The sequence below is a fragment of the Pinus tabuliformis genome, chromosome 9 (assembly GCF_031772625.1).
Source record: "Pinus tabuliformis cultivar Carrire ecotype Pingquan chromosome 9, CPIR1, whole genome shotgun sequence".
NCBI classification, from domain to species: domain Eukaryota; kingdom Viridiplantae; phylum Streptophyta; class Pinopsida; order Pinales; family Pinaceae; genus Pinus; species Pinus tabuliformis.
The window spans coordinates 945,247,645-945,261,132 of NC_142307.1; positions in this window are offsets into that span (position 1 = coordinate 945,247,645).

A 13,488-nucleotide genomic window follows, 5' to 3' on the forward strand; every position below is an offset into this window, starting at 1 on the left:
AATAAAATATTTAATCTCAACTGTGTATATATTATATAAAACAAGTGAAAATAAAAATAAAATATAGTTAAAACATTTTATTAGTGTGTTGCTCAAAATCACCACAGTGCATCTTACATTTGGATATACCAAGAGCAGAAAAGAATTAAGAGCTGCAAATTTTCCCTCAATTTCTCAATTTTTTGCACTCTAAAACTTTGAAATGAAGATGCTTGAGAGATTGAATCAATATTTAAAAATATTAAGAATATTTAATAGATATATTATAGCATATGGATATACTTTTTCTTCTAAATATGAAAGAAAGTGTATTAATATTTTGATGTGAAGAATGTGAAATATGAATAAAATATTTAATCTCAATGGTGTATATATTATATAAAACAAGTGAAATAAAAAATTATAGTCAAAACATTTTATTAGTGTGTTGCTCAAAATCAGCATAGTACATCTTACATTTAGATATACCAAGAGCAGAAAAGAATCTTGCATTTGGATATACCAAGAGCAGAAAAGAATTAAGAGCTGCAAATTTTCCCTCAATTTCTCAATTTTTTGCACTCTAAAACTTTGAAACGAAGATGTTTGAGAGATTGATTTACTCTTGGAGCTTGAGACATTGAATCACTGTCAGCCTTTGATAGATCGTGATTTAAGATAAATCTATGATGGTTTTATAAACAATTCTTATAATAACAAAAAATTGTTGTAAAGGTCCATGGGGTGAATAGAGGGTGCTAGGGTGTAATGTTGTTCTAAATTTTGTGGGCAAGTATCCATCCATGTTAAGGGTTGGTATGGTGGAGGCATCCCTCGATGATTTTGATGCCCTTGGATGGAGGTTTCTCAAACCAAAGATTATGTGTGCACTGAGGATTCACACAACTTAGCAAAAAATAAATAAATTTGTTGTTAAGACTACAAAATTAAAATAATAATAATAAATTAATAAAAATATAACTAAAATACTCCTACTATGATTATTTTCCTTTCCAACTTAATAATGATAATTCATTTTTTTATTTTTGTTTGTCAATTTAATATAAATCATGTTTTAATTGTAGAAAATAACTACTTTACTATTTAGCAATATACTAATAAAATGTTTTAGCAACACACTAATAAATGTTTTAACTATAAGAATTTTTTATTTTCATTTATTTTATATAATATATGCATAGTTAAGATTAAAATATTTTATTCATGTTTCACATCATTCACATTGAAAAGTTAATACATGCCCCTTCATAATGGGGATAGAAAATATATATTCATATGATAACAAGGTTCACAATTGGCCTTTGTTATTAATTGGGTTTATATGGAGGTCTTCAATTCCATTGCTAACGATTCGTATGGAAGCGATGGTAAACCCTTGGCCACTTGTTTTATGCATTTTTTTCACACCTAAGCTAAAGAAGTTTGGAATTGTCACAGTGAGAGGTAGAGTTGATGGTCTGCAAAGGTGGTGGAATATTTGGCCTTTTCCCCTGGGTGATTGGTTTTGTGTACAACGGCGAGTAGCTTTGAAGGTTGGTTGGTTGGCATCTACCATTGTGGAGTCTTGGGTCAAGTTCTTTCACTTCCTAGTTTTTTGGTCTTCACGTTTTTAAGTAGAGTTGAGTCTGGTTATGGGGTCTCAAAGTCTTTGTCTTTGGGTTTGAAAGACCAGCTACAGGTCATGTTGAAAGACAAGGGTGTTTTATTTCTTTGCATGTGGTTTCGGGTTTTGAGCTTCCAGCTTTTTTCCAATTCTATGCAGTGGTCTATTGTATGGTTGGAGGAGTTAGGAAGTTGGTGTGCCAAGTTTGGAGCAAGTCTAGAAAGTTTCATGTGGTTATTGTTTAGGGGTTTTGTTCGTCTATTTAGTTATTGGGCCTCATGGGTATTCATGGGTCATTCTCTGTGTTTAATAGTGTCGGGGTTTGATTCTTATTCATAGATTTCAAAGCCTTTTTCTTCTCTTAACAAAGTCTATGTTGAGTCTGGCATTTCTGTTCTAAGTTCTATGGATATTTGTTTAGGGTGGTGTCTTGGTCCTATCGTTGCTGGGTCTGGCATATTTGATTGTTTTTTTGTAGGGAGAGGAATTCATAGCAGTTGTCAAGGTGTGCCCCTAGGGTTTTATCCATGCCATCGACGCAGAGAATGAGATGCAGGCAGGGTGGAGGTGGCAGTGCTCCTTAGGGTTAGTGAGGAGAAAGACTATTTTCCTAAGTTGCAGGAAACATGGGTGGTCCCCTGTTTCACATGTGTTTCACATTTTGAAACATGAAACACATGTGAAACATGCTTGAAACACATTTCAAGAGTGTTGAAATGCATTTCAAGATTTTAAAACACACTTCAATCCTAAGTGAAACGTGTTTCAAGCGCATTTTCAAAACAAGGTTGTGTTTCGAGAATGTACAGTGTTAAAACGTGACCGTACTCATGCGCATGTGGGTCATTACACCAAAAACGTATATATGTGTGTGTGTGTGTGTGTGTGTGTGTGTGTGTGTGTGTGTGTGTGTGTGATTTTTTAATGGCAACTAAACACATCTAGAGGCCTTTATATCTCTAAAACAAATTATAAATAGAACTTGTCTGTTGCATTTTCTATGGCATTGTTTGTGTTTATATATATATGATTTTTTAATGGCATCTAAATGCATCTAGAAGCCTTTATATCCCTAAAACAAATTATAAATAGAACTTGTCCCTTTCATTTTCTCTGGCATTGTTTGTGACTTGAGCAAATGAGAATTCGAGATGTAGCACTTTTGTGGTGTTTTAGGAAGCTACAACCATAATATTTGGTAGATTTGTAGTGTGTTTGGAGAGCTATAGCCAAAAAAACATCTTCTGGTAACTAGATTTAATTTGTGGCAATTAGTTTTAAATTTTTTATTTGTATTTTCTCAGGGTTTTTTTTTCTTTTCAAAATTCATTGTTTAGATTTCACTTTCATATTTTTTTTTATTGGAGATTTCAGATTTTTCTTGACTCTTGAGTCTTAACTCTCTGTATTTTTTTTTTTTTGCAGCAATAATGTATTCTTTCTGTAAAGTTGCATCTTCTTCAGCTCCTAAGAATAAGGACAATAGTAAGCCTAACTTATACCCTCTTTATCATTATGTCACAAATATTTCCATTATGGAAGGTGGTGACTCATGGGAACGGATCTGCAATCTCTATAATGAGTATCACAAGAGCTCTTACCCAAGAATCAAGGCCCATTTTTTTCAAGAGAATGGAAAGGGCATGAAATGTTGCAAAAAGATAGTTGACTCGGAAGACAAGAGGAAGCATTAGATGGAGCAAGAATAAGTTGAAAATATTAAACAATGATATGAGGAGCTTGTCAATGCCACTCCTCTGGTTCCTTTAGTCAAGGATTGTGGTTGAAGCAAGGAAGAGGAGATCAACTCACTTACAACAAGAACAACTTGCAACTAAAAGTGTGAGGAGCCCAACTATTCAAGAGAGTAAAATAGCTAATATGATCAATGTTCAAGGAAGAGAGTAAGTTGAGTAGGAAGTGGCACATGCTATTTATGCATGGGGTACCCCTTTCAATGTTGTTCAGTCTCCTTATGGGCAGGACATGGTGAGGGAAATTAAAACAACTCCTCAATGGTTCAAGGGACCTAATTATGAAAAGGTCTCAATCAAACTTCTTATAAATAAGAAGGAGATTCTTGAGGACATTTCAGCTCCTATTATTTCTTCATGGAGTAGCTATGGGGTTAGCATTATCTCATATGGGTGGAAAGATAGTAGGCGTAGGCCACTAATTAACATCATTGCTAGTTCACCAAAAGGAGCAATGTTTCTGAAGGCTGGAGACTGCTCAGGGGAAATAAAGGATGCTTCACTCATTGCTAAGCTAAAACTTTAATCAAATCTATTGAGCAAGTTGTACCTGCTAAAGTGGTGCATGTTGTTACAGATAATGTACTGGTTTGCAAAGTTGTAGGGTTGATAATTGAGAGTAGATATGAACACATTTTTTGGACTCCCTATATTGTGCATAATCTGAATTTGATCTTAGAAGAGATCAACCGCAGACTTCCATGGATTAAGGAACTCACTGGAGATGCAAGGGAGATAATTAAATTCATCACCAACCACCACCAATCCCAAGCAATATTTCGAGAGTACTCCAAGTTAGAATTATTGAAAGTTGTTGAGATAATTTATGCCTCAAATTTCATCATGTTGGTCCACTTTTTGAGGTAAAGAAACCAATAATTTCTATGGTGGTCAGTCAACTTTGGTTTGAGTGGAGACATGCAGATTTAGACTGGGGAGCCATGGTGTGTAGATTGTGTCTTGATGAGGATTGGTGGAGCAAGATAGATTTCCTACTCAAGTTCACATCCCCTGCATTTGAGCTTCTTCAGAGTGTCGACACAGACAAACCTTTATTGGGAGAGGTTTATGATGGTACAAATACCATGATTGAGAAAATTATGGAAATCATTAAGGAGGAATCTCCTCAGCTTTTATTTATTAATCTTGTTTTTGAAGATAATGTGCAGAAAATCATGGTTGATAGGTGGAACCAATTTAACACTCCATTGCACACTTTAGCTCATGCCTTAAACCCAAATTTTTATGATGAAGACCTCATTTATCAAAGAAATGAGAAGAGGAAGAAATTGAATAAGGACAGGGAAGTAGCGAGTTGAGTGAAAAGACCCTTATGAGAGTATTTCCAACTAATCTACATAGAGAGGTCAAAGAATAATTTGATAATTTTGTTGTTGGTTTGGAAGAGTATTTAGATATTTCATCTTTAGATGAGAGGAGCACCTTGAAGCTAGTTAGGTGGTGGATTTGTCATGGAGAAAGTGGTGTACATTTTCAAAGCATTGGCATTAGTGTTATTTCAAAAGTGGAAAGCTCTTCATTAGCATAAAGAAATTGGAGCACTTATGGCTTTATTCATTCAGTGAAGCACAATAGTTTGGGTTCGCAAAAGGTTGAATATATTGTTTATGTACATTCCAACATTTTCCTTGCATCTTGCAGGGGTCCAAAATATGGTAGTGGGCCTTCTAAAGAATGGGATGTAGAGCCTGAATGCCTTGAATTGGACCTCTCTCTTACTGCATTAAGTATTTATGAGCCTAGAAGTGGAATTGGAAATACTTCTTCCAATCCACGTTCCACCACTAAATATGCATCTTCCTTTGTTTTCCAAGATTATGATGAAGATGAGTATGATGACTAGTAGGCTTTATTTATCTTGCATTTTTGTTGACTAGTCATAAATACAACTTCCAACATTGTAGTAGTAAGGCTCATTTTAACTAATATAAATAAAGGTTGTTTTTGGATGTTATTGCTTGCAATGTTTTTTATATGATGTAGCACTTATTTTATGTATGGAATGGATCTATGATGTATGACTTGTATCATGTATTATGTATGATGTATTCTAAATTAAATTAAATGTTACTTTTCAAAGCTTCAAGATCCAGTGCACTCTCTCTCTCTCTCTCTCTCTCTCTCTCTCTCTCTCTCTCTCTCTATCTATATATATATATATATATATATATATATATATACCCCCATGTTTCCATTTCCTAATTTTTTGGAGTCATGTTCCCAATGTGTTTCCATTTCGAAAATGTGTCTATGTTTCCCCATATCATGCAACTTATCTCTTTTCTCATGACTTGGGTGCCACCTATTTCAATGTAGTTTCGTCAAAGACTAGGAAATATATATAGATATATCTATACCCCCATGTTTCCATTTCCTAATTTTTTGGAGTCATGTTCCCAATGTGTTTCCATTTCAAAAATGTGTTTATGTTTCCCCATATCATGCAACTTATCTCTTTTCTCATGATTTGGGTGCCACCTATTTCAATGCAGTTTCATCAAAGACTAGGAAAGAAATTTGAAAGTTGGAGACTCAAGCAGGGATTGGACGGTAATCGCATTCAGACTCAGAGATCATGGATAATGTGTCATCATGGGTTCCTAACCCTAGGCACACCAAGCAAAGGAAGAACCAATACTTGAACTTGGGGTGGAAGTTTTTTATACTACAGCCTTTGGCTCGATATTCAAGGCATGATTGCATGACCTCTCGTGGTTTACTTCTAGTTCATTGAGGTTTTCTTCTAGTTCATGGCTCTAAATAACTTTGTTTTTTTATGGTTGATCCTGGCCTATGTCTATGGGTCTCTCTATTGTGGTGCAAATTTTTTGTGTATGTTTTATTTTGGTTCCTTTCCTGGCATGTTCGTAGCTCTACTTGGTTAATTATGTGTCGGAGGGCATCTCAATGTATGATTGATATATGCCTATGTTGCAGATCTAGGCGTTTGTGTTTTTGTAATGGTAAGGTGTCGACTATGCTCCCATATGGGTACTCTTTGTGTTTTTCTTCGCTGGTAATGTAGTGGGATGGGGAGAAGATCTTGTTTTCAACTTGGGAGCATAGTTATATTGAGTCTTGTCTATCGTGGTTGTTCATGACGGCTTTAGAATCTAGTTTTTAGCCTGGGCAATAAGAAACACACTCCTATGGGAGTCGTTTGGAAAATCTATGTATCCATGATTTGTTGAGTAAGACAAAAGCTCATGATTTGTTGATAAGACAAAATATATATATATATATATATATATATATATATATATATATATATATATATATATATATATATATATATATATATATATATAATACTATTTTCTCCACATTAAGTAGTCGATGTAGTACATATCTCTTTCACAATAAAAAGTATTGTTTTTTTTAACTTTCAGTTACTTATCTATCAATATAAAGTTGATATAAAATTAAGGTGAAAATTGAAGTATTTTATTTACGATCGACATTAATTTTTTTCGTTATTACTATTTTTTATTTGTTAATATAAGTATTATTTTATTTATTTTAAATTGAACATTACTTGACAACATCTCCCTCATACTAGATTGTAAAGCGCCTCTAAGAACAATAATAATTATTTTTGTTATAAATATATTTTCAAATATATATATAAGAAATGTTATGGATCACTCCATATTAAAAATGTAATAAATTACATATATACTTTACAATGAAAAGTGAAAATATAATAATTTTCTTAATTTAAATTATTTTGTCTTTACATAAATCTCATATACAACTATTTATTCAATTACGACATTGAAATATTTTATCTATAAGTAACATTAATATAATTTTTGTTATTAATATATTTTTATTTTAACTATTACATGCCAAATGAACTTAGAATGAATTATATATCATGTAATATCAATTATATTATTTATTTTTCAAAATAAATTATTAGTTATTTACTTTAAATTACTTTATCTTTATAGAAAGTGGATATAAAATTAAGGTGGAAATTTTTACTGTTTTTTTAATTTGTTTTTGTAAGTATTATTGTATTATTATTTTATTAAGAATGCAATAAATTACACATATAATTTACAATGAAAAGTGAAAATATAAGAATTTTTTTAATTGAATTTACTTTGTTTTTCCTTATATAACTTGATATGAAACTATATTATTCAATATGGACATTGAAATATTTTATTTATAAGTCATTTATCTCCCTTATACTAAGTGTAGAGAGTGAAGTAATAGGTATCTTTTCAAAATAATATTAATTATACTATCAAATACATCATATTCAATATCACATCTAGAATGCATTATGTATAAATATTATAAACCTTTTTTCATTTTATCCAACTAATGTGATATAAACCTCCACAGTTTGGTAGGCATAAAACAATAGCCACTTATCAAAACAACAACATGCTTTTCATATCAATTATTAAGTTCAAATTCTATTTCTTTGGAGACTAAAGTGGACCAAGTTTCAGGGTAAATCATGGAAACAAATTTATTACTAATCATTTAATCATTTTATAACTTTTGACTATTTTATTTTGTTTAATTTTGCAAAATTATAGATAGAAAAAACAATACTAAATACCAGGAGTACAAGCAAAGCAAGAGAATAAAGAGAAAATTGGAAAGACAAGGTTGAAGGCATCTACTTCAGGAAAAATAAAAGGATATACATGTTAAACATCCTAAACAAACATTTCTTTTTTGTTTGAAGTTTGGCATTCCATTAACTAAATGAGACATTGCAAAGAGAGTGTTTTGTGCTACCGGTCTGCCCAATGGAAAACCAACCCAATAACACAAGTTAAATATCTTCGAATTACAATGGCTTTGCTTAACTAGAGCATCAAACAAGCAAAAAGATTTTCCAATATTTACCAGGAGCCCCAAGAAATCATAGGCGTTAAGACTTTGTTGTGACCAGTTATAAAAACAAAAACTAAATGTTGACATTTTTTAAAAGGAAAGAGACTAACTAGTTATTATGCTTGGCTTGCAGAACCTCTTGAGGTTGTAAATTCCATACTCAAAGAGTCACCTCGAGCCACATGGTGCAATTTTCTTGGAGCCACAAGTTGAGATCTTCAAAAGGAGTCGCCCTAAGCCACGATTTCCAACCTCCGTGAATTTTTTGATCGGTGTCTCAGGGGAAAATGTGTTACACCAAGAAGAATTGGCATACACAAGCCACATCCTACTTAGATCCGTTTTCCCACATGTGCACCAACACGCAACTTAAGCCTTGAAATTGCTTACAAAACTCTCCATCTTTATTTCTTCCATGCCTGACAAAGAGCATACTAGAAAATTGGTGAGAGGAGTTGAGGATCGCAGACCAATTTCCCACAAACCCTCAACAACATGCCAAATTTCCACAGACCCTGTTGAGAGGATGACCAAACAGGGACCAGTACGAGTATGACACTTGACTAGGGTAGTCAACAAACAGAAAATAGGTAAAAGACTTTGTGGGAGAGTCGCTCCATTACAATTAGCTAGGCTAGCCACCTGTAACTTCGGAGAGATCATATGAATGCGGAAGCGAAATGAGATCCCAATGTAAAGTGTAAGTAAATACTAAGCCTTCATTATCTCGTGAATTAGTAAGTACCAAGAGTTGGGTCGACCATTGGGTGTATACTGACCATAATGACAACCATGAATGTGCATAGCTAACCGCAATAGAGGGAAGGAAGAGTTGTTAATCGGCAGTCAGAACCTATCCAAAGGAGAGCGCTACCACCACCTCATTATACCACCACCTGTTCTGAATGCAAAGAGAAAACATCTAATAATGATTATCAATAATTAATATCCAACGAACCTGACAAGCATAGGCGTACTTATGTCCTAAGATCAGCCTTAGGAAATCTACTTATGTCAGTAGATTTCCTCGCATGTGAGAATATAAAAACATGCTCTAGGGGAGAGCCTTCTATTGTTGTGCAGGGACCAATACTAGTTATAGTACTAGTCCCACACATCCATCAAAACATATTCATAAACCATCAAAAAGATACACATAAATAGTTTACATTAAGTTATATAAGTTATATAATTTAGTCCAAAATGGGCCCATATATTGATTGGGCCAACAAGTGTCAAACACCAAACCTTAACATCACAAGTTGACAAGACATAATGTCCCAAGTACCTCCAACTCTGAATTACCAACTAAGTCAAATTGCACTACAAAACATTCCATTGAATTCTATTCAAGAGTACACATATCTCCTCAAACAGTCACCCACTGATTTCCACTGGAGCAACGCATCCCATTACTCAGTAATACCTGCAAAAGAATAGGTGACATGTGTGTGAGCCATATGTACATGTGTGTTTAACCATTCAACCTATGGAAGACAATAAATGACAACATTCAATTCAGGAATTAGTTCATAGGATGCAATAAATGACACCAACCCTTTCAATTCAAGTATTAAACATACCAACCTTTTCAATTCAAGAATTAAACACAGGAAAGCACAAGAATCAACCATGAAATATTATCAGCCATTTGATCATGTACAAATCAATCCATACCACACATTTGAATTTGGGAGATGGAAATCCATACCAATCTTCCCTACCAATTAAATTATATATCAAAAAACTATAAAACATCAACTCTTACAAATTTTCATTTCAAACATTCATTCTACTCATTAGTTGTCAGAGACATACAATCAGAGTGTTCAAACACTGTTACATTCATTATATTCATAAGTTGTTGGATACATACAAATGGAGTGTGTGCACACTGTTACATTCATTCTATTCATTAGCTACTAGAGACATACAAACAAAGTGTGTGCACAGTGTTACATTCATTCTATTCATCAGTTTTTTGAGACATACATGTTTGTTTTTGTTGAATAATGTTATCATTTTTGTTGAGAAACAAGGGTAAATTAAAGCCATTATAGCCAATATCACTTGTTAAATAGATCACAAGATCTGATTAGAGAAGCATTTCTATATGAATAACAAACCCACTGATTTAGAAACCAATTTCAATGCCACTGTAACCTCAAATTTGACCCTTGCAATTCAATATCAGACTACTATAATACCAAATAATATCCTTTCAAAGAGAAAATTCTGATGTCAAGTAGATTCATTGTCTGGTTAGAGAAACATTTCTAAATGAATAACAGACCCGTTGGTTTAGAAATTCTCTTTTGATTATTAGAATATCAAATTATTACAATATCAAATTAAGACAAGATAACTATAATATTGTAGGAGCAGAACTACAAGGAATTAGAGGACTAGCTATTCAAATTAGAGAATAACTGAAACTAGATAAGTTGGGTAATTTGGACCAGAAACTAATAGATTGTAGTTTCGTTCAATTGATTTATGGACCATGTTGAGCTTCTGCATATAAGGGGGCAACATTGAAGGCATATAGTGCACCATTAGGTGTGGAAAACCCAAATTGTAATAGTTGTGAGAACATGTTATATTATCTCCGTTAAGGTTTGTCAAGGTCCTGCATAAACTTGTCTTTACAATGTCTGGAAATCATATACCATGTCAATTAAATGTAACAAGTTGTATGGGTTCTGAGTTGAGAAAGAAAGTGTAGATTTTGTTCTTTCATTTTGGTTGTTGAACAGATATGTATAGACAAACATGTAAGGCTAAAGGTGTTTATGTTGAAAGTTGTGACCTACACTAATTTTATCATTGTATCATCAGAGGGGAGTTACCAGTGATCCCTGTGAGATTGTGAAAGCCAGTCATGGTTTAAAGCTGAAAAGGAAAGTCAAATATAACCGACACCAATTTGTTACTTCCTCTTTATATAAACTCTAGGAGATTTTTAGTTTATAGGGTATGTATTTGTAAGGAAAGATCTTATCCTGAATAAAAAGGAGATACCTTCTTGTATTTATGTTAGTATTTAGAGGAACTATAATTAGATAGTATGATTTTTATAAGATAAGTGAAAGAAGGAATTAGATATCAAGATATAGTTTATATAGTTTAGTTATAATAATTAGGATAGAGTAGGAACAAGAACAAGAAAGAAAGAAACCTCCTACCTGTATTTGACTTAGGCTTTGACTTGCAAGAACAAAAAGAACTAAAACTAAGGATTTGAAGGAGAATAACTACATAGGGGAGAGACACCAATGCACAAATGCCTCCACCTTAGACTTTTAGAATTTGAAAGGGAATAACTACGTAAAGAGACTACAACTAAGAACCCTTAATAGGAATGAAATGAATGGCAAGAACAAAATGAATTCCAAGAACAATGATTTAAGGACACAAAAATCTAGTTGGGTTGAAGAAACTGTGTTATGTCAAAGCTGTTACAAAAGGAAAAAGGAATAGATCTTCCTGATAACTCATATTTGTTGAAAATAGCAACAAGAAATGCTAAATATATAAGTGCTAAATTTAGCACTGCTATAAATAGCATTTCGGGATACCTTCCTATTTTAGTTAGTCCCTGAACTAAAATAGAGAAGTAAAATTTGAATTTGATCTTAGCAGTTGTTTGTAAAATAATTAATTAATTCATCTTGAGTTAATTAGTTGTAGAAGATCAAACATGAAGTCTATGTGGAGACATGCAACAGTTTCTCCATTGATTGAGGAATTTATCCATCAGTTAAAGAGATAAGGATGAGTTGTAATATTGAGTTGTAATTAGTTGGCTCAGTTAACTGAGTCAAGTCCAGTTAGATTAATGCAAACATTTTGTTGAATTAATTGTGAGTTCAGTTAGTTAATGCATGCATGCATGTAACTGTTGCACTTCAGATAACTGAATATTCTCTCATAAATAACTCATGCATGTCAGTTAAGACAAAGACCTAGTTGAGATTAGATGGAGGGATAGTGTACTATCAGTTGCAGGAATATTCCATTGTGAATATCTCTTGCATGTAGAAGGAATTCATTCCTTGGAGATTGCGCAGTTACTTCTTCAGTTTAGTGAGTGTGATTAGGCCAATTCACACAAGTGGCATCATTGGACCCCAAGAAAAACTGTGCAAGGAAATAGGAGGCTTGGAAGGCTGAGGGAAGGCATATCTTGTGTCTACTCACTCTGTGAGTTGTATTGTTTGATTGCAGAGGGAGCAGAATAGCTTGTGAGCTGATTCTTTTTGTAACTTGAACACATTTCCACTTGTATGATAATACAGAGATTGGTGTTTTAGGCTGAGGCTTTCCCCGGGTTATTCTTCTGTGTTCATGTGTGATTGAATTCTCATTCTTAGTTATATGCGTTCTAATTGATCTTGCTCATATTCGATTAAGCTTCCGCAAAGTTTGTTGTAGAAGTAGATCTTGTATTTTGCTTTAGTATATTGCATAATCTTTTGATCTACAGTGAGCATTTTTACAATATTTTTACCAACTAGGAATAAAATGAATGCTAAGAACAAAATGAATACCAAGAACAATGATTTGAGGACATACAAAGCTAGTTGGGTTAAAGAAACTATGTTATGTCAAAGCTGTTACAAAAATAAAAAGGAATAGCTCTTCCTGATAACTCATATTTTTACCAACTAGGAATAAAATGAATGCCAAGAACAATCATTTGAGGACACAGAAAAATAGTTGGGTTGAAGAAATTGTGTTATGTCAAAGTTGTTACAAAATTAAAAAGGAATAGCTCTTCCTGATAACTCATAAAAATCATCTAAGAATCAATAAAGAAGTTAAAATGCAAGAAAGGGTCAATGCCACTGTAACCTCAAATCCGACCCCTATAATTCAATATCAGACAACTATAATAGCAATGCTTCAAACCTGATATCTTTCAATTGTCTGCAATAGGTCACTGTTGAGGAGAAGTAAGCTTACAAGTGATTGAAAAAATACACTCCAATCATCAATAACATGCAGAAAACCTTAGAAGATTCTCACAGCCTAGACAAATCAATCAAATAAAGCCCACAACCCTACAAGAGAAATCTAGAAATAATTTTTATGTGTGAATCCTCACTATTCCTTTTTATATTTCTTGTTTCTTTGTGTGAATTTAATTATTCCAATCCTATTGTAGTATGAAATTTTATGTGTGAAAACCCTTCCAATGATGAGTTTCAGATCCAAGATGTATTCAGTTACAATATATAGATAAAGCAC